This window comes from Tupaia chinensis, unplaced genomic scaffold (genome assembly GCF_000334495.1).
Source record: "Tupaia chinensis unplaced genomic scaffold, TupChi_1.0 Scaffold000687_1, whole genome shotgun sequence".
Lineage (NCBI taxonomy): Eukaryota > Metazoa > Chordata > Mammalia > Scandentia > Tupaiidae > Tupaia > Tupaia belangeri.
Window position 1 is genome coordinate 933226 of NW_006160210.1, and position 26753 is coordinate 959978.

General features: G+C 36.8%; 1 long non-coding RNA gene across 1 annotated transcript in view; it reads right to left on the reverse strand.

Annotated features, from left to right (window-relative positions):
* The window catches only part of LOC102499835 (uncharacterized), a 72186-nt gene extending 45439 nt beyond the window's left edge, over positions 1-26747 (reverse strand). Inside the window, exon 1 of the long non-coding RNA XR_336288.1 lies at positions 26641-26747. This is a non-coding gene — a long non-coding RNA (uncharacterized LOC102499835). The remainder of the gene's footprint in view (positions 1-26640) is intronic.
* Positions 26748-26753: the final 6 nt, after the last annotated feature.

A 26753-nucleotide genomic window follows, 5' to 3' on the forward strand; every position in this document is an offset into this window, starting at 1 on the left:
CCTCGCTCTGTCTCTCTCTGGTGAGCACATGTGCCCTGTAGCAAATTAAAAAATAAAAATAATAATATTGGGTTGTTATGAAAGCCATGACTCATTTTTTCTTAGAAAAATATGCCATGATTTTCCTGATGACCTAACAGTAATAAATAAAATATAAAATAAAAAATATATATACATACATATGTATATATATATATATTATAGTGAGAGCGAGAGAGAGGTTTTTGCCTTAGGTCACATGCGCATGCTGAAGAGTGAGAGAGACAGTGAGAGGCAAAGTGAGAAATCACCCCCCAGAGAGGATGGCCACGCTACAATCCCTTGTCCTCCATTCTCTTCCTGAGGGCCCCTCCTGGGTCTGGGATTCTCATCACAGTTGGCCATGTGAGAGTCCAGCGATGTAACTGCTATGCCATATGCTGGCCCCAATAAGTAAATAATGTTTTAAAAAATATATTAGATGACAGAAATACTGTAAAGAGAAATAGAGGATATGGTGGCGGGGGGGAGTAGCAAAAGAGAGTGTTCCTTTAAGAAAGAAATCTAGAAACAAATTACTGGTTGAGTGGAAGATTCCTAGTGGAGTTAATAACTAAATAAAAAATTAAGGAAATATAGAGTAACTTTTCCTTTTTTTTTTTAAAGAAAAGACTATTAGAAAACATCTAATGGTTGAATGGTTAAAATATAGCCAAATACTTGTAGCAAAATCTATTATAGTTAGAGAAGCCATCCCAAAGAAAGAATCAGAAAGAACATGATTTGAAACTCTTTTCCTGCTATGTCTTGCAGTCCAAAGGTAAGAGTGTATAAGGAAATCTTAAACGAGCCAGTCCCTAAGAGGACTCACTATTGTGCTTTAATTCAAGTTCATTTTGAAGCAAATTTTATATATAGGTTACATGACTTAATGGGGGGAAAGCCTGCTTCTTTGTTTAGGAAGAAATACCTCATAAATTACCATGATGTTAAATTATTCTTCTTACTGCTTTACAACTATTAGAGAACATTTTGTATGAGAAAAAAATATGCCTAAATACAAAGAAGGCTGCCCCATGTGTGAAAGGTAGTGGCATTTTGCAACACATGGTGTGTCATTCAATGAAAGAAAAGAAATGATGAAATTCATTTAGTCATTTATTCAATTAAGTTATTCAAACACTATTTACTTTAGACTGAGGAGAGCTTTCAGTTTTGATTGCTGTCCACTGAGCATAAAACATTGCCATTATTTCATATGGGAGCATTTCTGGAAAAAAGTACTTGATGTATATAATGTATCAGGTTGTCAGAAAAATCATGACATATTTTTTCCTTTGTTTTTCTATGCAAAATTGCATCGTGACTGTTCTTGTAACTCCATATAGTATACATAAGCAGGGAATCATGTTAAATTTAAAATAAAAATTTAAATGTTACTATATTGAACTATGAATTTACTCTCTGAACAAATAATAGGTGATTAAATCATGGGAACTGTTTAAGCAAATGCAATATAATATGATATTAAAATAAAAATTATCTTTCGAACTATTTGTAATCTAGGTTTAACAGTAGTGAATATTAAATACTGAAGAGGTAATCATTTGTAACCTAGGTTTAACAATAGCAAATATTAAATATTAAAATACTAAAGAGGTAATAATTAGGCGTTAAATTTAAGAATGAGTCGTCAAACTGAGAGTATGTATATTGCTGTAGTAATTGTCCAGGCTTAGGAATAAAAACACTAATTCCTACTCTGCCACTGCAGTTTCATAACAGGCAGATTTTGGACCTCAGCATCTTCAGCTCTAAATAATCAAAGGTATTAAAAGAGGAAGGGAGAGGAGAGACAAAGAGAGAGAGAATCAAATAGGTTATGTATGTAAGAAAGTACCCAAAACTCCTTTGGTTTTGGTTTTAGTTACTAGTAACATAGGATTTCGAAAAGGGTATATTTATGGAGTCATTCTTTATTGAACCCATTTATTAAGCCCTAATTAAGGCAGGAACTGTTCAGCACAGGGACTATATAGTACAAAACAGACCGATGCTTGCATTGCAGGAAAAAGGACAGAAAATTACAAATAAACAAATATATCAAATCTCATGTAGTTCTAAGCACTAGGATAAAATAATAAAGCAAAATGAAATGTAGAATGATGGCTTGTGGAAAAGCTACTTTAATTCTTTTTTTTTTTTTTTCTTTTTTAGAGAGAGATTTTTTGCTATAGAGCACGTGCCCTCACCAAAGAGACAGAGAGACAGAAAGTGAGAAATCACCCCCCAGGGGGGATGGCCACAATGCAATACCTTCTCCTCCATTCTCCTCTCAGGATCTTGGGCACGCACGCACACATGCCCTGTGTCTTTTAAGCCAGCAGGTCTAGGACTCAAACTGCAGTCCACTAAGCGAAAATCCAGCAATGTAAGCATTACGCCATCTGCGGGTCGGCGCTAATCAGTGATTCTTAGATATCCTTTCTAAGAAACAACATTTAATAAAAGATCTGAATGACAATTAGGAAGGGTTTAAGGGTAAGAAAGTTTTAGGAAAATGGGAAAAGAAATGCTGATGCACTAGGGGAAACAAGCTTGATGTGTTGGAAAAGAAGGAAGGACATTGTGAGTGAAGGCTCTGGAATAGGTTATGGGTTGGGGCTTTCGTGGTGGAGGGTCTAATAGAAAAAGAACTGGAGGATAGTCTGAAAAGACTTCTCGAGAGAATGCAGAATGTTACCAAAATCTGAAAGGAAAGTTGGAGTTTATGGAGAGGGAGTAAAAAGCAGAGATTCTATGATAAGGGAAACATAAAAAAAGAAAGTAAATCAAACAAATTTACTAAAATATTGATGATAATAGGGTTATAATGGAGGCTCTAATGGTGATAGTGAGCCAAAGGAATAATTTAGAAATGAAACTGGTTTCACACAATCAGTGCATTGCCTGCTTAAATCACAGAAGGGAGAGAGAACTTCCTGGAGATGTTGCTCCATGCAGTCACTTAGGGCTCCAGGATCCTTCCGGATTACAGCTTCACTTGCCTCTAAATCCTGGAATTCCTCTTCATTCAGCCAACTAATGAGAAGAACATGACCTGGACAGTGAAGGGTATTTGTTGTCTTGTCCAGGAAGGGAAACAGATTGTTCACCTTCAATATAATGTCCATTAAGTCATGTGTCCACACCCCATTAAAAGAAACCTGGAAAATACAGCCCATTTCTATGATCAGGAAGAAGAACAGACTACACATTCAGATATATACAAGCACATTAGATACAAGCAGGTAGCACAAAGGAAATGTAGTCTGATATGTATATTTACATAGCAGAAGTAATTAATAACATATATAAAGTAAATAGTTCAAAGAAAACAAAATAGTCAATATCGCAGAAGCCCTTTTTTTAATATTTCCATCATAATAATTGTAAAAATTTGTCCTCATTATAAAAAACCTTTTGGGTTAGCATCACTGCAGCAAAGTATAACAAAATGTTCTAGCTTTTATTAAAATATTAACTTTTGAATTGAATTTCATATTTTTCTGGTTTCCTACCCACTCATAGAGTACATCAATGTAGATCATGGCATTTGGATAATGGGATTATTTTTAATCATTCATTTTTCCCATGTTCCTTAAGTGAATAATGTTGGTTCATTATGTCCTCATTCTAAAATGCAATATGTGTATGCATCTGTGTGATTTTTATTTATTGAAAAACTTTTCTTCTTACCAAGTAGAAGCAAAGAGAACTTGAAGAGAGAAGTGATTTCTCTTAATTTAAAATGGAGATGTTGGGACCAGTAGTTGGCATAATGGCTATGTCACTGGACTACCATGTAGTTGACTGCAGTTCGAGCCCCAGACCTGGTGGCTTAAACTCACACCGGGCACGTGTGTGTGTGTGTGTGTGCCCAAGATCCCAAGAGGAGAATGGAGGAGAAGGGATTGTGGTGTGGTCATCCCCCCCGGAGAGTGATTTCTCACTTTCTATCTCTCTGTTTTTCTCTGTCTTTCTGGCGAGTGCACATACCCTATAGCAAAAACCTCTCTAAAAAAAAAAAAAAAAAATACAAAACAGAGATGTTACAAAAACAGTAATGTGATATCTGGAACTTTTTGAAAACAGCAATAAAAGCAAGATTTCTTAAATATAGAATAATATTCTTTATAGATAATAGTAGTCAGTCCAGAAAATACATTAAATCACATTTTAATAAATTGACAGTGGCCTATAATGACTCATTAAAAACTTGGTTAAGGAACCAACAGATAGCATAATGGTTACTTTGCCAAGCTTCTACGTTGTCAACTGCAGTTCAAATCCCAGACCTGGTAGCTTAAGACTCATGCCAGGTGCATGTGCCCAAAATCCTGAGAAGAGAATGATAGGACAAAGGATTGCAGCATGGCCATCCTCCCTGGGAAGTGATTTCTGATTTTCTGTCTCTTTCTTTCTCTCCGGCAAGTACACACACCCTATAGCAAAATCTTTCTCTCTGAAAAAAAAAAAAAAAGTGGTAAAATTTCCATTGCCCTAAATGTAATACATCTATGTAGTAGTAACAGTAGTGGTAGTAGTCATTATAATAAAACAGTTCAACTTTACAAAAATAAATAATTTCAACATAGAAGACCATCCTCAAACACATGATCCATTAGGTAGCAGTTCTACTCCAGAAGACACAACAGAATTATTGCTGATTACATTAAAATTATCAATAATTAAACCTTCTTCAGTAAAATGACTACTTTTACACAGAATTTAAAACTTCCTTTTATTCTCTCATTTATATTCTCTGTCTCTGTCTTTCTCTGACCTACAAAATTCAAGGGTACTATTACATGAGAACAGAATATGACTAGATCTTATCACTGTTAACTTAAATATAGACTGATGTACTGATTGATGATTGTATGCATTTAAGAACAGGTTCTTAAAGGCTAGTAGGTGGTGGTGGAGGCACTGAACTCCCATATTAACTCTCTCTCCCTCTGCTGTCTCTGTTGAGCACATGTGCCTTATAACAAAAATTAAAAAAAAAAAAGAACTGGTTGTTAAAAGCATTTTTTTCTCATATACTTCATAAGAATTTAGAATAAAACAAGTATTCTAAAACCAGGTTGACAATTAAATTGTTAACGATTTAAAATAGCTAAAATGTTGAAAATTTTCCTTTTTTAAATACTAACACCGAAGAATTTTACATCCTGGCACAGCACAGTGTAATTAGCCTTCAGATGAATGAGAAGTTTCTTTTTCTTTCTTCCTTTTTTTTTTTTAAGAATAAAGCGAGAATAAGCATAATTGAGAAAAGGGAGGAGGGAAAAGAGCTGTTTGAGTCAGGGACCTCATCAGTCTTAGGAAAGAATACATATGGAAGTAGGAATCAGAAAATCAATTTCCTGAAAACCATCCGGGCTTGTATCTTGTAACCTCAGGGTAGCTCCACTCCAGATGAAAGACAACTGGTCTGAGGAGGAAGCTATCTGCAAAGTGGGGACAATTTGTTGCAAGATTTGAATATACAGATACTAGTTCTTTACTTCCTCCCTTGTTTGAGGGGTCCTATGTCACAGACGGCTTGTGATAAGTCCTACATAGAGTAGAAGTTTCACATCCCAGAGAGATTGACAGTGTCACTCTTCATCTTTTTTGTCTTGGCATTTTGTGACTTCATTTTTGCATGTGCACCATTGAGTGAACTTCCACTCTATGGCTGACAGTTTTAATTGACCATACTCAAAAGATAGAAGAGAGGCTTACAAGGATTTCTACCAAATAAACATCTATTAAATATAGTAAAGGATTAATGATACAAACATGAGCAAACATCAAAATATGGTAACACTGATATTAACCAAGTTCAATCTTCTGGCAGGCCACACTGCAAGACAATAGCAGTGATCATCTCAATCAAAATGACAAGAGGTCAGCAAAGAATTTCTAAAACAGCAAAGAAACAATTTGAGGCATGGATGTACATAATTAATTGATTAAGGTTTAATGCTCTTTAACTCCTTCTTATTTTATGATGGTTTATAATGTATTAGTAAAGAGTAAGAGTACATGATTTATAAAGATATTAGCATGTTTTAGACTATATTTCCAAAAACATCCACATACTTTTTTTTGGGAGGAATTTTTGCTATAGGGCACATGGACTTGCCAGAAAGAGAGAGAGAGAAAGTGAGAAATCACCCTTCAGGGGAAAAGACCTCACTACAATCCCTTCTCCTCCAATCTACTCTCAGGATTTTGAGAGTTTTTGTTTTGTTTTGTTTTGTTTTGTTTTGTTTTGCTATAGGGCACATGTGCTCGCCAGACAGACAGAGAGAGAGACAGAGAGACAGAAAGCGAGAAATCACCCCCCAGGGGGGATGGCCACACCGCAATCCCTTCTCCTCCATTCTCCTCTAGGGATCTTGGGCACGCATGCACACACACATGCCCGGTGTGAGTTTTAAGCCACCGGGTCTGGGACACAAACCACGGTCAACTACATGGGAGTCCAGCGACATAGCCATTACGCTAACTACTGGTCCCCTACTCTCAGGATTCTGGACATGTACACACATGCGCCTGGTATCATTTTTAAGCCACCATGTCTAGGACTCAAACCACATTCAGCCATGTAGGAGTTCAACACCTTAACCACTATACCACCTGCTGGCCCTAGATATATATCTATATAAACAGAATATGACTGAATCTTATCACTGTCAACTTAAATATAGACTTAACTTAAATATATATATATATGCTTTATGGCTGCATTTTGGGGCTGGACCTGTCCTCCCCAAAAAAAGGTGTTGCCATAGGAAATCTGCACTTGCTAGACAGAAAGGGAAAGATGGATAGAGGGAGAAAGCACCCCTAAAATGGGTACATGGTCACACAACAATCTCTCCTCTTCCATTTGTTCATCCTATTAGGATTTGGAGCATGCGTGCACATATGCCCAGCATGTTTTTCAAACCACCAGGGCTGGGACCTTTACTGTAGTTGGCTATGTGGCATCAGGTTCTCTTAACCATTAGTCCACGAAGCTTGCCCCCAAAGATTTTAACGATAGGGCATATTATTTAAAAAAACTACTGGATCCACAGGCTTAGAGAAAGAGGTGGTATTAACTTTCTATATGATAGAACAGTAGCTCACTAAATGCCTGTCTAAAATTTTTTATCAGCATTATTTTCTCTCTTTATTTATCAGTAAATGGGAAAAGAGTAAAATCAGTGAGGTTTTGAGACAGTCTATTACCAATGATGCTTACAACAACATAATTATGCTGTCCTAAATGTGTAAACAGTATGGCTGATGTTATGAGTTTCATAATAATTTGTATGTAAATAATTAAGGAGATGATTTTTTAAGCAGTAGAATATGAAGATGGGGAAAATGTATGTAATTAGACCAATATCCTTTTAGGATGAGTAGCTCCCCAGTAACATTCTTAGCCGATATAAATTCCAACAGGGATTCCAAAGCGTTTGATTCATGGGCTGCACACAACTTTGTCTCAAGCTGGCATTTCTATCCCAGAGAAGCAGAGGACTCTGAAAAATCAACAAACAAATCTTCCCCCAGTGTATGAGCTGGCCACAGATATCTTCACCAATTTCTTCCAGATAATTTATTCAGTAATAGCATAACCATTAATTTATATGCTTTTTTATAAATGACCATTGAACAATCAATATTTTCTTCTAACTTCCATCCAAATTATGGAATATTTAATATCTAAAGGATGCATGACCTGGCATGGTGGTTCAGGCATTGGACTCCTATATGGCTGACTGTGGTTTGTTTCCCAGATCTGGTGGCTTGCTTTCTCATTCTCTCTCTCTCTTTCTGTCATGAGTGCACATGATCTATAGCAAACTAAAAATAATAATAAAAATAATTTTTAAAAAGATGCTTGCCACCATGTTCAAATATAGCCAACGGCTTCCTAAAATGTCTTCCAATTGAGTTTCCTATTTCAGATCCTAGAATCACAATCAAATCAATACAGGAACAACATAAAGAAAGTGCTCTACAACTCAAAGCAAAATTCACACAACATAAGACACCTAAACATCTAAATAAAAACTGAGAATGAATAATGAACTTGTTTGCACTAATTAGCAATTCTCAAGCTAGGATATATGTGAGCAGACTGGACTGTAAGGTTAAGGCTGAGAAAAACTTGGAAACGATACTCTCCAGTTGTAGAAATAGCTATAGAAAAGAATGATAAACACTGTAAAAACTGGCTCTTCAGCAGGCATTGACTTTTCCAGCCGCACTTGCAAGCACAAATACAACAAATTTACCAGTAGTTGTATGCAAATTTGAAGAGCATTTATACACATGTATGTAGTTTTTTCATTAGAAATTTAATGCATGTCTTTCTAAAATATGTTATTAACTAAAAGCTGCCTTTTTTTTTTTTTCTTTTGAGAGATTTTTGCTATAGGGCATATGTGGTCCCCAGAGAGACACAGAAACAGAAAGCAAGAAATCAACCCTCAGGGGGTGATGGCCCCACCACAATCCCCTTGCCTCCATTCTCCTCTCAGGAGTTTGGGCTTGCACACACACATACCAGACATGGGTTTCAAGTTGCCACAGTCAGCCATGTGAGAGTCCAATGCCTTAACCACTACACCACCTGCTGGCCCCAGTTAGCTGCTTTTTATTTAAATAAGATAGTAAGACTGATTTCAGTGACTCATAATTAAAACAGGGTTTGTTTTTGCTTTCTAATTTAGATTTCTACTTGAAATTGATATCTAGGATACCATAATTTTTTTTCCCATTAAGTTAGAAGGAGAAATGTATTTCATTGAAAATAAAGAAAAAAGCCAGCAGAGGCAATATCCAAATTTAATCCTTGATATAGTACTGACTTTTGTGATTTCCTTAAGGTAATGGGAAATTAATTTAAAACATCATCTCGACGTGTGTATTTTCCCAGTTTTGCTACTATTCCAAAGCAGAACCCACAAAAGACTCCTTAGTAAGAAGTTGGGAAAGAGGAGACAATGAGAGAAAAGGCATTTTTGTATGTATTTGTAGGAATATATGTACAATTTTAATATATTTTGTGTTGCAAAACTGAAAATCTATAATACATGTCTTCTACATGCAAAAATATTTCAGTATTAGCATTTTATTTTAAGTATTTTGCAAATTATTATACCATGATTTTAGATCTTAGTATATGTGCTGCCGAAGCGAGCACTCATGATTTTAGATCTTGAAAATATTCTTAACACATTCAAGGACTTATAAATTAGACATAATTCTAACGTATAATGGTTATCACAAAATTACGAAGTATGACACTTGATAAAATTGTCTTATCTATGAATAATAAGACAAAGAACATTTTTTTTTTTTAGAGGTTTTTGCTATAGGGCTTGTACGCTTGCCAGACAGACAGAGAGAGACAGAGAAACAGAAAATGAAAAATCACCCCCCTGGGGGATGACCATACCCCAATCCCTTCTCCTCCATTCTCCTCTCGGGATCTTGGGCATGCACACACATGTGCCCGGAGTGAGTTTTAAGCCACCAGGTCCGGGACGTGAACCGCGGTCGACTACATGGGAGTCCAGCTACATAGCCATTACGCTAAGTGCTGGTCCCCCAAGACAGAGAACATTTAAAAATCAATTTAACTTGGGGCCAGTAGGTGGCATGGCGTTTAAGGGCGCTGGACTCACACGTGACTGACTACAGTTTGAGAACCAGACCTGATGGCGTGCCTTATCACTTTCCCTCTCTCTCTCTCTCTCTCTCTCTCTCACTCTGTTCCTCTCTGATCAAATTTAAATAAATAAATAATAAAATAATTTTTTTAAAAAACATCGATTTGACTCTGGGTCAGCAGGTAGTGTGGTGGTTGAGGCACTGGATCCCACATGGTTGACTCCTCAGTTACAGTCCTAGACCCAGAGGCTTAAAAAACATGCCATGAGCAGGACCAGCAGTTAGCGTGATGGCTGTCACTGGACTTGCATGTAGTCGACTGCAGTTCGAATCCTGGACCTGGTGGCTTAAACTCACACTGGGTGCATGTGTGTACATGTCCAAGATCCCAAGAGGAGAATGGAGGAGAAGGGATTGCGGCGTGACCATCACCCGGGGGTGGGGGTGGGGCGATTTCTTGCTTTCTGTCTCTCTGTCTCTGTCTTTCTGACAAGCGCACGTTCCCTATAGCAAAAATCTCTAAAAAAAAAAAAATGGAAGAACATGTCATGTACATGTGCATATACATGTGTGCCTAAAATCCCAAGAGAGGAATGGAAGATAGGGATTGCAGCATGGCCATCCCCCAGGGGCTGATTTCTCACTTTGTTTCTGTGTCTTCCTCTGGACACATGTACCCTATGACAGAAATCTAAAAAAAGAAACCAAACAATTTGACTCAGTTCATAAGCATGGCTTGAATAAAAACCCATCTCAGATTATTCTAGACCTTGTCAACAATAATAACCAGCACAGGTCTTCTGTCACTGAAGATTTCTTATAGTAAATAATTGACAAATATATTTATGATATTGAACATGAGGTTTGTTTTTTCTTGCCAGAGGACATGGGTGTTCATCAGAGACAGGGGAATGGAGAGGGGGTGGAGAAAAAACTCACCAATCGGCATGATGATGCCAAATCCCTTCTCCTCCATTTCTTCATCCTGTAGTAATTCTAGGCATGTACATACATGCACACAAACTGCCGATGCTGATATTTGAATTGTAGTTGGCCATGTAGGATCCAGCTCTCCTAACCATTGGACCAGGAGGACAGCCTGAACCTGAGCTTTTGATATACAAATATATATCCTGAAATAGTTAAATTAGGTCAAATAACTATAACTATCATTTTATGTGATAAAAACAGTCAAGATCTACTCCCAGCGATTTTCCTGTATACAAGACTTTATTATTAACTATAGTTACTGTGTTGTTCAGTAGAGCTCCTGAACTTATTCATCAAAGGAAATTTGTATTCTTTGACAAACATCTCTCCACCCCCTGGCAATGGCCTATTGGTAAATACTTCAATGGTGATATTTGAGCAGATCATTACTGAATAAGGAACTGGGTCCAGCAGTTAGCGTAATGGCTATGTTGCTGGATTCCCATGTAGTTGACTGCAGTTTGAGTCCTGGACCCGGTGGCTTAAAACTCATGCCGGGTACGTGTGCGTGCATGCCCAAGATCCTGAGAGGAGAGTGGAGGAGAAGGAATTGTGGCGTGGCCATCCCCCCTGGGGGGTGATTTCTCGCTTTCTGTCTCTCTATCTCTCTCTCTCTGGCGAGCACACACGCTGTACAGTAAAAACCTCTAAAAAAAAAAAAAACAGAATAAGGAACTACACCAACAGAAAAACCCAAAGAATATTGCATCCCATCTCATTGCTCATATCTTCCTGTGTTTTCTCTCCGTCTTTTCAAATATTATCTAAATCATTTTCAAATTTTCTTATCCCTCAGGTTTTGTTTGAAAGGGCATTTGCTCAGATAGATTATCCATGAACCAATAATACTAAATAGCTTTCTCTGTCATTCTACTGGCATAGCTAAACTTTCGGTCAAGGAATTTAAGCTGTTTGCATGTATTTCCATGACATTTTGTTTGGTCTAATGCATAGTTTTATTGTATGCTTTTTCTTTTCATTTCTTTTTTGTTTTATTGACTTATTTTCTCTTGTTATTTTAACATAAAGGGTCTGGGCCAGCCCTGTGGCCTTGTGGTTAAGGAGTCCAAATCCCATATGGCTTACTGTAATTCAAATCCTAGTAATGGCAGCTTGTAAAACATGGTGTGTGTGTGTGTGTGTGTGTGTGTGTGTGTGTGTGTATGTCCAAATCCCTGAGAAACTGGAGAAATGGAGAAGAGGTTGTGGTCATGGCACAATGAGAAGGGGGTTGTTTTCTCCCTCTCTCTTGTGAGTGTATATGCCTCCTGGCAAATTATTTTTAAAAAAAAAATAGTGTGCTGGGGCCAGCAGTTAACATAATGGCTATTTCACTGGGCTTCCATGTAGCTAGCCACGGTTCAGGTCCCGGACCTGTGGCTTAAACTCGTGCCGGGTGTGTGTGCGTGTATGCCCAAGATCCTGAGAGGAGAATGGAGATGAAGGGATTGCGGCATGGCCATCCCCCCTGCGGAGTGATTTCTCGCTTTCTGTCTCTCTGTCTTTCTGACAAGCTCACTTGCCCTATAGCAAAAAACTGTCAAAAAAAAAAAATAGTGTGCTAATTTCAATTCCACTAAAGAGTTTGACATATGTTTTAAAAGAATTAGAGTTCTGTAAATATTAAAAGTAGACCATTTATTTTTAGACTCTTACTCATTTTCCTTACATTACTTCCTATGCGTTTTTCTAAAGTCATATTTTATTTTCAGGTGAGAAAATTAATATTTAAAAAAGTAAATTTCTCTTTCCTGATTTTTAGATGCAGTTATTCTATATTAGAATTATAATTACCACAGTTGTTTTACATTCATTAAAATGATATACTCCCCATAAATTTCAGTTCTTTCAGACAATCATAGCAGTTTTTAGCTGTTGAATGTTTATAACTATTTCTTAGCTCCAATTCATTTATCTCTTGGTGATACAGAAAAATTCTCCCAGAATTTTTTTTTATGGAAAATAGATTTGAGCATTGTCCTGTCAAAACTACAGAGTGTTTCCTCCACATGGGAACAATATTTGCTGGGCATAACATTTTTTAATCACAATCATTTTTCTATTACATCTCAGTTGACTTTGCTTCACTATCCTCCTGCACTTGTTGTTGCTCAGGAAAAAAAAAAAAGAAATCCCATGTGCTCCTTTAAAAAAAAGCAGTAGAGAAATTTAACAATAAAGTAAATGAACAAATGAACAATTTACTGAGAAACATTTTGTAGAAGAAGAACTACTTCCTGCACTGGGAGGAGATGGACAACAATATTCATCCCTTGCCACACTTGGAATATTTCAGTTGAGAGATTGTATGCACATTTTAGAAAACAAGTTGGCAGTACCTAATTAAGATTAAAACGTCCACACTCTCAATCCTTCAACTGTATTTCTAAGTACATACCCCTAGGGAGATGCTCCCAAACGTGTTCAAGAGTCTTCGTTGCATTTCTAATAGTAGAACAATGGTAATCAAATTATGATTAAATCCATATACCAGGGTATAGTAAAACTACATAAATAACTAAAAATGTGCATATTTATTGTATTATAGAGTTGAAAATACAATGCTGAGGTTAGAAAACAAAACGAATAAAATTACATACAATATGTTAAACATTGATTGATGAAATATTTTTAAATGTAATTACATATAGTATGATAAACACTGATGAAATATTTAAAATGCAGGCACTGTATTATTTCTGTTTCCCCAGTCCTGTATGGTTTGTCTCTTTCTTTCTTTCCTTTTCTTTTCTTTTTTTTCTTGCCCCCTTCTTTCTTCTCTCTCCCCCCCTTTCCTTTCTTTTCCTTTCTTTCTCTCTTTCTTTCTTTTTTTGAGAAATTTTTGCTATAGGGCATATGCACTCACTAGAAAGACAGTGAGCAAGAAATTGCTCCCCCAGGGGGGATGGCCATTTCACAAATCCTTCTCCTCCATTCTCCTCTCAGGATTTTGGGCACACATGCACCTAGAATGAGTTTAAAGCCTTCTGGTCTGGGACTTAAACCACAGTTGGCCATGTGGGAGTCCAGCACCTTAGCCACTATGCCACCTGCTGGCCCCTGTATGGTTTCTTAATACAGTGACTCATTATCCCTATTTATGAATCAACTATTTATAAAATCAACCATTTCAGCTCTTTTAGTCAATCACTGTTGGAACATACCTACGTCTACATAAAAGGCACATACTTTAGCATCTTGATTTATTTTAATTTTTATACATTATTAATTTTATAATCATGAAGATAATTTTATAATCATGTTTCTCATTTGTCATTCCTCTCTATGACTATTCCTTCCCATTCTTCCATTACTCCTATTTATCAATATTTTGATTAGGTCTACATTAACTACAGTATTTGTGAATGCTGTTGACAGATGAGTCAAGATTTATCTTATAACTGCTTGTTTTTATTTTCCTTAAAACTTTGTTCTTGAATAACTGTCTTTTTTTTTTCTCTTATCACTAAAATAACCCCAAATTGATTGCCAAGTATGGTAAACTGTTCTCTTTGTGTTAAGATGCATCAGACATTCTATCAATTTTCTCTACTTAAAAGATCACTCCAATTGGCTCTGACATCTCCAGTCAGGACTGGTTGGCCTCCATGCTTCAGGTAAAGATCTCATCTGGAAATCAGCCTTGTCCATATTCTGAGAATTCTATTCTCCTTTATCTCAGTGTTACAGATACTTTTGTAAAATTTGATGTGTTACTACTTTTGAGTTTATATCCATATTTTAAATCCATATTACCCAGGTACCTTCCTAAGGGAGATTGACTGAGCAGTACTAAAAAATATATAATTCCATTAACTTCTGTACATATTGGTAATTAAGTTGAAGGTAAAGTTACAAATTGGAAATATTTGTCCCCTGAATTTTGAATATGTTGCTTCATTGCGTGACATTATTCCAGCATCACTGTTTACATACTTAAAGTGATTCAGACTCCTGGCTCTACATGTCTTTTTTATTTTGTTGTATTTGTCTCTATTTGACTAAAAGCTAACAGCATCTTCTCTTTTCCACTATTGTTCTGAATGGTCGTGTTGCTGTCCATTTGAATGAATCTATTTTTTATCCATTTTATTGATCATGTGGGGTATGGTCTTTCAATATACAAACTTGTGGCCTCTGTTGTTAGATGTTTTCCTTTAATTATTCTTTAATTAACTTTCTTCCATTTTTTTCTCTCTGCTTCTAAAACTATTTTTCTGAATGGCTGGACCTGGCAAGTCCTCCAAAGTTCTTGCATTCAGCCTGCTATTTCCCAGATTTGTTCTTTCTTATTTCATTTTCTTCAACTGTGATCAACCCTTTTACTGAGTTTTTCATTTCAATTATTAATATTTATTTAATTTCTGAAATTTCTCTTTTTTGAACTATTCCTTTTTTCTTTTTTTTTTTTGGAGAGGTTTTTGCTATAGGGTGCGTGTACTTGCCAGACAGACAGAGAAAGACAGAAAGCAAGAAATCACCCCCCAGGAGAGATGGCCATGCCACAATCACTTCTCCTCCGTTCTCCTCTCGGGATCTTGGGCACACACGCATATGCGCCCAGCATGAGTTTTAAGTCACCAGGTCCAGGATGCGAACCACAGTCGACTACATGGGAGTCCAGCAACATAGCCATTATGCTAACTGCTAGTCCCTTGAACTATTCCATTTTTATGTCCTGTTTCATGGATTCAGAGCTGAGTGGGTAAGGAAGTCCTGGCAGCTCTGAAGTTCAGGGCATGAAAATCACTCCAGGCATGTGTATGCATGCCCAAAGTCCCGAGATAAGAAGGTAAGAGAGGATACTGCAGCATGGTTATGTACCTGAGGGATGATTTCTTTACATTCCTTCTCTCGGTTACTCTCCTTTCTGGTGAGTGCACGTGCCCTATCACAAAAAAAAAAGAATAATAATATTAACAATTTTATCTGGATTATAATGTTGTTGGATTTCATAGCATTACACCACTGTATGGTAATAAATTAAAAATTTTAACCCCTTTAAAGCAATAAGAAAATCAAAAATGGAAATAAATAAAAGGGGGCTTCAAATACAACTCATGATATGAGATAATTAAGATGGTTGTTTTGATTAGCAATGCTTTTTCTTTTCCTTTCGACTGGAAAAGAAAAACTTTTGCATACAAATAAATATAATGTTTTTCCCTTAAAGATCTTGGAGAAACCAAGTCATAATCCTATGTCTACATGTGTGATAATATATAAAAAGATCTGTTTCCGTTTCCCTCAGACCAGCCGCCTGACATTTCAAAAGATAAGAAGTACTGCTCAGCTTGAATGAACTCAAAAATATCTCGGCAAATGTATTTGAACTCATCTTTTGAAATGTCAGTTTGGGACCAAGTGATATGAGTTACTCATTCAGATACTGGGATCCAAGTGTTAAGAGTCTAAACCATTCTTTTAAGCTATAGAATGAGATTCAAGACTATATTTTGAGTATATCCAGGAATTAAAAGTTTGGCTATTATTTCATTAAGATAACTAGTTCTCTTCATTTAGGATCCTTGAAATTTAAATTTTGAAATGTTATTTTAGCATTCTAGTATCAAGATATTAATTTCATTTTTCTGAAACTTCCACTTAAACTTTTCTTTTTTATTCAATATTTCACTTCACTGTTTGTGTACATATTGAATGTTTTTGGGTGTCCTAATTTTTTAAAAGGAGATTTACTATACAGTTGGATCTTACTCAAACTGTTTTGGTTGTATAAACTAGGCATAGCTACAATCACACATCATTAAAAATCGCTGATGAAAATCGACTTACCATACAGCCTAACAATTACACTATATACCCAACATATACAAAGACTTACTTTCATACAGGCACTTGTAAATGAAAGTTCATAGCAGTTTTACTAGCAAAACCCACATGTGGAAACTACCCACGTGTCCTTCAGTGAGTGAACAATTAAACACACTGGGGTATATCCATACCAGCAATAAAAAGTAATAAACTACTGATATTCAACCAACTAGGATGAATGTCAAAGAAATATGCTGAATGAAAAAGCTGTCTCAAAAAGATATATATTGGGAACCAGCAGTTAGCGTAATGGCTATGTCACTGGACTCCCACGTAGTCGACCACAGTTCGCGTCCCGGACCCGGTAGCTTAAAAAAAAACTCACGCCGGGTGCATGTGCGTGCATGCCCAAGATCCCGAGAGGAGAATGGAGAAGAAGGGATTGCGGCATGACCATCCCCCCTGGAGGGTGATTTCTCACTTTGTGTCTCTATGTCTCTCTCTATCTGTCTGGCAAGCACACGCTCCCTATGGGGAAAACCTCTCCAAAAATAAAAAAAAAAAGATATATATTGTATCATCTATTGATGTAACAATTGTGAAATAGCATAATAATATACATGGAAATTGATTAGTGGTTTCCAAGGACTAGTGCCCTAGCCATATACCTAATTAGTGATTTCCAATGGACGTGGCAGTAGCCATGACAGTATAAAGAGGAACATTAGGGAGTACTGTAGAGATGGTACAGTTATCAGGTACCCTGACTTTTTGACTTGTGATGCAACGTTACACATGGGATGAAACTGCTTAGACACATACACACACATATGCTCACAAATCAGTACATGTCCATGTATAACTGTTAAAATCTAAATAAGCTCTAAATTGTGTCAATGTCAATTTCTTGGTTTTAATTTTGTATTGCAAATGTGTATTGTATTAACATTGAGAGAAGTTTGAAGAAGGATGCATGGGACTTCTTTGTGTATTTCTTTATAAAATCCTGTGACTCTAATTATTTCAAAACAAAATGTTTACAAAAATCTCACTAGAGTAAGTAATTCTGACAGGCAAAGTCTTAAGAGAAAATGTAAACTTGCAGAAGTTTACTCTGCAGAATCCCATCGCATTTTAAAGTATACTAATATTCACTTCTACTCACCTCCCATCAGGAGGCCCTCAAAAGCTGTCCTCAGACTAGGCCATTATAGAAGTCTGGAGGAATGTTCTACATATTACATATGAGACAGTCTTCAAAAAGTTCATGAAAGATGTGTATTATGAAAATAGTGTCTGTGGATTTCAAAACATTTTGCACCAAAATAAACCCATACTTTATAATTCCATTTTTTCATAAACACTTTTTTAATTATTTTTAATTTGTGAGAGAGCATGTGCACCCACTGGAGAGAGAAAGTGAGAAGGCATCTCCCATGGTGGATAGTCATGCTAGTTCTTGCTCCTCCATTCCTCCTTCTGGGATCCTGGCTATGCAGGCACACACAGAGGCCCACTGTGTTTCTCCATCTAGTGGGTCTGGGACTTGAACCTTGTGTTGTCCATGTGGGATTTGGCTACTTTAACTGCTACTGGCTGGTCCATTTGCATTAACTTTTAAAAGTTTCCTTGTACCTACGCATTAGTAAGAACTTGGAAGTGTCTTGCATTTGCTTTAAATACTGAAAGGAGCATCTCATTCTGTCTTTTCCTTTTGGTATTTTTGATTATTCATTTTGACATGGAATTTAATTCTTGGGTGCAAATAATACTAGAAACATATTTGGTAAGGCTAAAGAAGAGGAAGGCCATTTTTTTCCTAGACTTCTTGTTCTCTGGAAAAAAATATTTTTTTTTATTTTATAGAAAACACCTATTTTATAAAATAAGACACATATTTTAATATTTTATTAATTTTAATATTTATTAATTTTCACTTAACAAGCAAATTCAGAATACTATAGCAAATTGAAAAATAATAACAATAATAAATAAAATTAAATAATTATTTTTTAAAAAATATTTATTTATTATCATTATTTTTCAATTTTGACCAGAGAGAGAGAAAGCACGCAAGCCACCAGGTCCAGGACTTGAACCTGGTTGGCCATGTGGAAATCCAGCATCTTTACCACCAAGCCACCTGCTGACCCCAGAATTAAATAATTCTTAAATAAAAAATAAAGAACTATTGGTGGGGTCCAAACCATTGTTCTGATTCCTGATTTATGATTCATGCTTAGGCCCCTTGCTGAATCAAGTTCTTCTTCATAGTCATCAGTACTGATGGTTGAAGAAATTTTTAATTATCAAACAAGTATCTTTAATGGTATCAAAAAGTTTTAGATGCATATTTACTACGATCACTAACATCGCCATATTTACCTTACAGTTTTCTATCACTTTAGAATACTGATTTGAATTTGTCCTATCCATATACCTTTCTATATTTTTATAAACTCTTTAGGATTTAACAAGGAGGAAACATGAAGGAAAAACTGTTCCTTCCAAGCTAGTAGGACTACAGCAAGCCCTTCATGGATTTTATTTTTAATTTTAATTGAATTCTTTGTGATTGTTTAGGCTCTGTCCAGAACCTCCATGAGAGAGATTAAGCAAAGAAGGGTTTACTGCAGACAATGATATTTGAAATTTTCTCCTGCTTGGTTATAAAGATAAGAGTTTAATGCAGGAAGAATTGGAGAATGGTCTTCAAAGTTGAAGAAGCAAGGAAAATGGACTCCAGCCAAGTATTTGATGAAAGATCAATTTCCCTGTCATATCTCAGACTATAAAACTTTAGACATAAGATTTTAGGAAAACAAATATCAATTTTTACTGACTCTAATAAAGTGATAAAAAGGGAATAGTCTGTCTTCCTGAACATGCTGCAATCCTTTCACCTCCATTCTCTTCCTGGGCTTTTGAGTACACATGCACATACATCCAGCATGATTTTCAACAGCCAGGTCCAGTGCTTGAACTGTGGAGTTGGCCATATGGGATCCAGCACCTTAACCACCACACCACCTTCTGGCCCTCTTTTCACATATTTTAAGAAAAGTAGCTATTCATAACCTACACACATAATAGCAAAGGAAAAGGGATGTTGCCCATTATGAGATGAGCCACTGTAGAAACGAGCAGAAGCAGAATTGGAGTCATTGAAGGGGGGAGAACTAGAGAAAAAAAAGCAGGAAAAAATGCATTGCAACATGAGGTACACCACGAAAATGTGCCTCCCAAAGTTTGTGGAACATTGGAAATGTTGTAGATAAGCCACAGAATATGATTAAGTCAAATGAGTAGTTGCCCCTAATTGTTTTTTTTTTTTTTGAGAGGTTTTTGCTATAGGGCGTGTGTGCTTGCCAGACAGACAGAGAGAGACAGAGAGACAGAAAGCAGGAAATCATCCCCCAGGGGAGATGGTCACGCCGCAATCCCTTCTCCTCCATTCTCCTCTCGGGATCTTGGGCACGCACGCACATGCGCCTGGCGTGAGTTTAAGCCACCGGGTCTGGGACTCGAACCGTGGTCGACTACGTGGGAGTCCAGCGACATAGCCATTACGCTAACTGCTGGGCCCCCTAATTGTTTTTAGAATAAGGGCTAACTGAATTTTTATTTTACTAATTTATGGTACTGTAAAGTTACTCATCAACTCTATTTCTCTGCTTTGCTCTGTCCCTCCTCTTTTTCTCTTTTGCTTCCCCTGTTCTGTGTGTGTGTAGGTGTCTATGTATGTGTATGACTACACACACATTTTCCTCTAGGGATTTTTACTTCTATTTTTTCTACTATTATACATATGAGTAATAAATACCAATTATAGAAAACACAGAAAAGTAAATCCAAATTATCCCACCAGTTATACACAAATGGCATTAACTGCACATAGCTTTTCAAACTTAAAAAGTTTGCTTTGGGGGACCAGCAGTTAGTGTAATGGCAATGTCGCTGGATTCCCATGTAGTTGACCATGGTTCGAGTCCTGGACCCGGTGCACCTTGGTTGGAAACGCAGGTCAATTCTGGTGGATGAGTGTACATGGACAGTGTTTCTGTTGCCCAATCTAATATGTCTTCACAATATGGTTCATTTTGTTGAAGTTTCTTAGTTTCTGCTATGGTTTGAATGTGTCTCCCCAAAATTAATATGTTAAAATTTGGTAAGCCAGGGACCAGCAGATGGCATAATGATTAAGGTGCTGCACTCCCATGTAGTCGACCATGGTTTGAGTCTTGGATCCGGTGGCTTAAACTCACATTGTGTGTGTGTGTGCGTGCCTAAGATCCCAAGAGGAGAATGGAGGAGAAGGGACTGGGGCAAGGGACTGGGGCGTGGCCATCCCCTCTGGGGGGTGATTTCTCATTTACTGTCTCTCTGTCTTTCTGGCCAGCACATACGCCCTATAGCAAAAACCTCTCAAAAAAGCATCCTATAGCAAAAACCTCTCACCAAAAAAAAAGAAAAAAAAAAAAAAAAACTCATGCCAGGCACATGTGCATGCCCAAGATCCCAAGGGGAGAAGGGAGGAGAAGGGATTGTGGTGTGGTCATTCCACCCTGGGGGATAGGTGATTTCTCACTTTCTGTCTCTCTGGCAAGCATACATGCCCTACAGCAAATGTCTCTCTTTAAAAAAGAAAAAAAGTTATCTTTCTATTATGCCTTTATAATCTAATATTTTAGAGCTGTCTTAATATATAAATAAGCTGTGTGTGTGTGTGTGTGTTCTTCCAAATATTTAAATGATTCCATGGTGTCTATCAATATATGGATATATTATGTTTACCATTTCTTACTGAACATTAGAATATTTTTGATTTTTATTAGTTGAAAATACTGCTGTGGGAACTGGGTGGTGAAGCAGTGGCGGTACAGATGGATCCCACATGGGAAAGGTCCTGGGTTTCTGTCCCGGGACCTCCCTAAACACTCTGGGTACATGCCAGTGACCAAGGCTGTTTGGGACTGGGGGTGAACAGCAGTGTGGGGATCCTGGGGTGCCTCTCTTGCTCTGTCTGCCTCTCACTCTGTTTTTCTCTCCTATAAAGGAAATAATTAAATAAATGTAACATAAAATACCATTATGGTTAATCTTTTAGATCATCTTAATTTACTTACTTACATTTAAAAATATGTATTTACTGGATCTAAAACTAGCCACATTTAAAAAATTTTATTACTCCCATGAGCAAGAGCACCCTCCACAAGGTCCCAACACCACAATCTGCCATAACCTTCAGCCAGACCTAGATCAAGACCTCCTCACCGGAGTCTCTGACTTGAACTGGGAATGCTCCCGTGGGACATTACCTCACAGAGTCTCACGCTTTACCACTGTACCATCGTCTAGCTCTTAAACTACTACTTGATGATATTGTAAAACCTCCTAAGGGAAGATATTCCAAATGAACATCCCACCAACAGAGAATGAGAGTACATGAGATTATCATTGCTAACTTTTATCTAGAAGTGTGCTCCATAGAAAATCAACAGTAGCATCAAAAGCTTTGTTGTGAATTTATCTCTTTTTACGCCAGTAAGAAAATTAATTCAAATTTTTTTCTTAGCAAATTATAACTAGTTATATTTTAAAATATGTTCTTGTATGAGTGAATTAGTTATAAATTCCTGGCCAGTTTATGCTCTGAAAATATATTAACATAGAATTCTAGAATTCCATCCTAACCTTGAAGATGAGTTAGGATAAGTGGAATGTTAACTTTCACAGTAGGGTCATTCCATCTTTTGACTCTTGTATGAACATTTTCCTATTTCTTTAGTCCCTTGAGTCATTAGTTCAGTGTCCACATTGTCGTCTAGTGCCAGTTGTTCAATATGCTGGGCACAAACAACCAAAACAAATTCCTGGCTAGTTAATTTGGCTCGTCATAAAGTAGAATAGCCTTGGCCTCAGACTGTGTAGGGTGTCTGTGATCGTAGCATACTGGTGTAGGAATGATGAAAGAACAAACCAACAACGATCACCACTGTGGTTCTTGGGCTCACTGTAATTTATTTGAACATCCTGTTTCATCTTTGCGCAAAACTCTCTTAATATATGACTAGAGTAAGAACTCGATTCCATTATCAACAGTCAGAGAAAAGAAAAAAATCAATGCTGATTATGATATGAATATGTTTAATAAATTTCTTATAAGTAATAGGTTTATATATTTTACACAATAAAATAACATATATTTAAACCTCATTAATTTATTAAAATGCTATGAATTCATTATTTTGTAATTAAATGCCCAGCTGATAACCAATTAAATTGAAATAAACTTTAAGCTGACATTATTAGTTAGAAATGTGGGTCATTAGTATATAAAAGGAATTTTAGGACTTCCTTCAGGAAAAAAGAATGTTTAAAAAATAACACTGGATAAAAATTAAATGTATGTATTACATTTATTAAAATGTCACATATAAAATAATGAATACATTATGCTATTTTGTTAGTTGTGAACTTCAAGCGCTACTGGTTGCTTAAATATATTTTAGTAAACTTTTACCTTTGGGTAAAAATTATCAAAATAACATCACCACACATATCTACCCTCTGCAGCAAACTATACATCTGAAAAATTAACTTTGTTAAGGTATCTTAAATTTTTCTTATCTAAAAATCTATGATGGCTTAAAGTTTTGGTTTACTTTTGATTTTCACTAACCTCCTTGAAAGAGAAAATATGGCTAAGTGATAAAAATATTTAAAATCATTACGTAAAAAATTACTAAGATTGTATAATATGTTAGAAATACTGCTCTCATTTTTATGGAGTTTTATTTAAATTACTCCGGTTAAAAACTATCGCACAGGTTTTCTACCATGGTTTGCATGGGCTCTGTTCCTTGCATCTGATCTTGCTCATATTATTCGACCACAGACCTCAATCTTATTATCTTCTTGTTTTGGTCCATTGTCTCCATTGTACCCAAACAAACCATGTGCTTATTGTTTTTTTTTGTAGAGAAAACAGTATTTTTTTTTCTCCAAGTCATATTTATCTATGATCCTGAGTTTTTGTTTTCTCCTAGTCATTTATTTGACCTGTACTATATTTTTAAAAATTTCTTTGAGGTTTAAAGGAATGTATAAATTAGGCTATGTTTTTATCTTCTAATTGACCCCCTGAATGCAGAATTTTGGGGGTAATCCTGATTCTCTTTCTCTGACAAGTGATTATGAAATTTATTCTTTATTTCTACTACATTAGAATTTTCTCAAATAGAATCAGTACCATGGGTTAAAATTCCCATGTGTTGCCAGCTGAGAGACATCTAACCTCATTTCCTCAGTTTTCTCATCACTAACATGGGAGTAATAATTACAACCAACATCATGGTCGAAGTGTGTCAGAATTAAATAAATTAAAGAATGTGAAAATATCAGATAGCCTTTCACATCCAGCAAACCTCCAGTAAATACTAGCAGACTTTCATTGTTCTACTCTGAATACAGTGAAGATCTATTCAGCCTTATACATACATTAAACTTAATTACAATATTAAAACTTTTTATAAGGTAATAAACTTGTGAGGTGCCTAGTCAAGGTTGTTCTGAATATGCTTCTCCCTTCACAAAAGTTTAGTACTAAAAGCGGGAGAAAAATACACAGATACACACACTTCTCCCTTCACAAAAGTTTAGTACTAAAAGCCGGAGAAAAATACACAGACAGACAAACACACAAGCAAAGAGCTGGGGAGACACCAACCACTTTCATGCTTTTTTATTTTTTTTAACTTTTTTGTAGTCACCCCAAATGAGAGTCATAGGAACAATAGAGCATTCCAATCAGTACTAATGTTGTAGCATTTTGTTGTACAAAGCAATAAATATGAGAGAGAAAACAAATCTAATTTTCAAGTAATGTCACGGGCCATCTAGGTGCTGAGTGTATTCACATGCCAAGAAATCAACACATGCCCAAGGAGAGGGAGGCCCAGGCAAAACCACCCTTCTTGCCTTTGCTGATTAACCCTCAATACACCAAAACCTCTTCCGCTGCTGTCACGGCCGCTTCCTTTTACAGCTGTCCACTCTTTCAACAATATAATAAATACTATTAAGCAATTTTAAGAAAGATGGCAGCTACTTAAGGTAAAGAATATGAAAGATCCTGGGATTCCATATTCTTAATTTCTCAACCAGTAACAATCTTGGGGTAGAAGATCACACAGCGTGACCGTAATGACCGTGTCCCAGGTATTCCCTTATAGACCTAGTCTAAATTCTCTCTTTGTCCCTTCTTTATAAATAACTATGGTTAGATAGTTTTTAATAGTTTTTTTTTTTTTCACTCAGAAAGTAGTGGCATTGTGTTTGTTGAAAAATGCCACTCTAAGGATGTTTCGTAGAAAAGAACCAAGTCACTTTTGTTGGGAATTAAGAAATCAAGCTTGAATGCCTAACTCTCCTTGGACACTGGGCAGGATTTAGATAAGAGCAATGTGGTGTGTGTGTGTGTGTGTAAGTGTTTGTGTGATGAGGGCGTGAAGTGTTTGGGAGGGTGACATTTTTGCAGAAGGGAGTGTCAGACATAAAAATCAGAGATGTAAGGCAATTTAGAGGTATGTTGAGTTTTAAGATTTATTGTAAAATAAGACAGAAAATTTGTTTAAGCCTTTGGCAGTGACAGGTTTTAAGTTGTAGGTCGAAAAAAATTGGTTATTTTTCAGTCCATAGGAAATAATTAGAGAAAGAGAAGCAGGGTAGCAACAGAAATGAAAGGAATATGGAAGAAAAAGGAGGTCGCAGGTATCCTCCTCAAACCCTTCATATCATTGATGAGGATACTGAGGCCTATCGAAGTGCAAGTTGATTCAAAGCCCCATTAAACTGTTGATGTCTCATATCAGCTTTATTATGTATTCCTAGGCTTTAGATGTCTTCGTTGGTATTCTGTTTAGATATTTTTAAGTAACTCAACCATAAAGGGGGGCGGGGGAGGCTTACATTTTGAATGGCCCTCAAATAGAAACATAAATTTCAACTTTCCATCTCACTGTGAGGCTTTTTGCCAAACTGAGAGACTGATTCACTGCCATTCTGCTAAATTTGCTTCTTGCATTCGGAGCACATTATAATAGAAAGAAGCTGCTTCAGACTTCTGGTGCCGAAACATTTCAAGGAAAAAAAAAATCAAAGATGAGCTTCCACCTCTTGACAAAATTGCATCACTACTGCTTTATTCTTTCATCTTCATTGCAAATATTTGAACAGAAGGCAAATGCCATCAGCTGAAGACTGTGGAAAACGTATCGTGAGGATAGGACAACTCCAGATAAGTCAAAACTCGTAAATAGACTCACCTTTATTAGCTGTTAATACAAACCCTATCTTTACGGTGGTTATTATACACCAGATTAAATGAGATACTTTGCTTCTTAAATCTCAATTTTCAAAGATGCTTTCTTCACATTTTAAAAACATGCCACTATACTATAATTGCCCTTTGGGTGGTATTTATTTGAATGAATGAATGAGTAAATGAAGGGAAAATATTAAACCAACGGAAGGCATAATAAAGGTGCAGCATAGAAAGTTAATTGTCTTAAACTGTCCCTTTCTAATCATTAGTCTCACAAGCAATTAAAATAATTAAAAATTGCAAAAGCCCTGAAATTATCTGACGTATGCTAATTTCACTGTATGTATCTGCATATCCTCTCATTTCTAAAATACTAATACATCCTCTCAGTGCAATAAATGCATTCAGTCATCACATCTTAAAGTGCCTGGCACTCTGCAAATCTCAATAGCGCGATTCTTTTGACTCCCGGAAATCTCCACCAGCGCTCCCGCCCCTGTATTTATATTTACTTTGGAAGAAAATGTTGAGCAATCAGCCCATTCCAGGTGCCGAGTATCGGAGGAAGAGACAGGGTCAGTGGCAGTGAGCGATATGCGTGTTTAAGAAACTGGCCACGGACCCGCAGAGCCTGCGAATGCGCGGCGGTGTGACGACAAGGTTGTTGATGCCACAGCCTGTGAGGGGCAGCAGGCAGCGAGCCAAACCCCGGGCACCGCTCCTCTAAGGGCTGCGGGCTGAGCCGGGGCTGATTTCCCTTCCGCCTCCCGGGAACCCTGATCCTCGCCAGCGTCGTCAGGAGGAATCTTCGCCCTAATTATCCGGAGAGGAAGACGCGCCTTTCCCGGAGACGGCTAGGCAACACTCACCACGGCAGCCTCCAGATCACTTCCCTCCGTGGGTGTGTGACTTCGTCTAAGCAACTCGCACTTCCAGGAGATTCTCGCTGGCTAGGCTGCGAGCTCCGAGGGCGGGGGAGCCC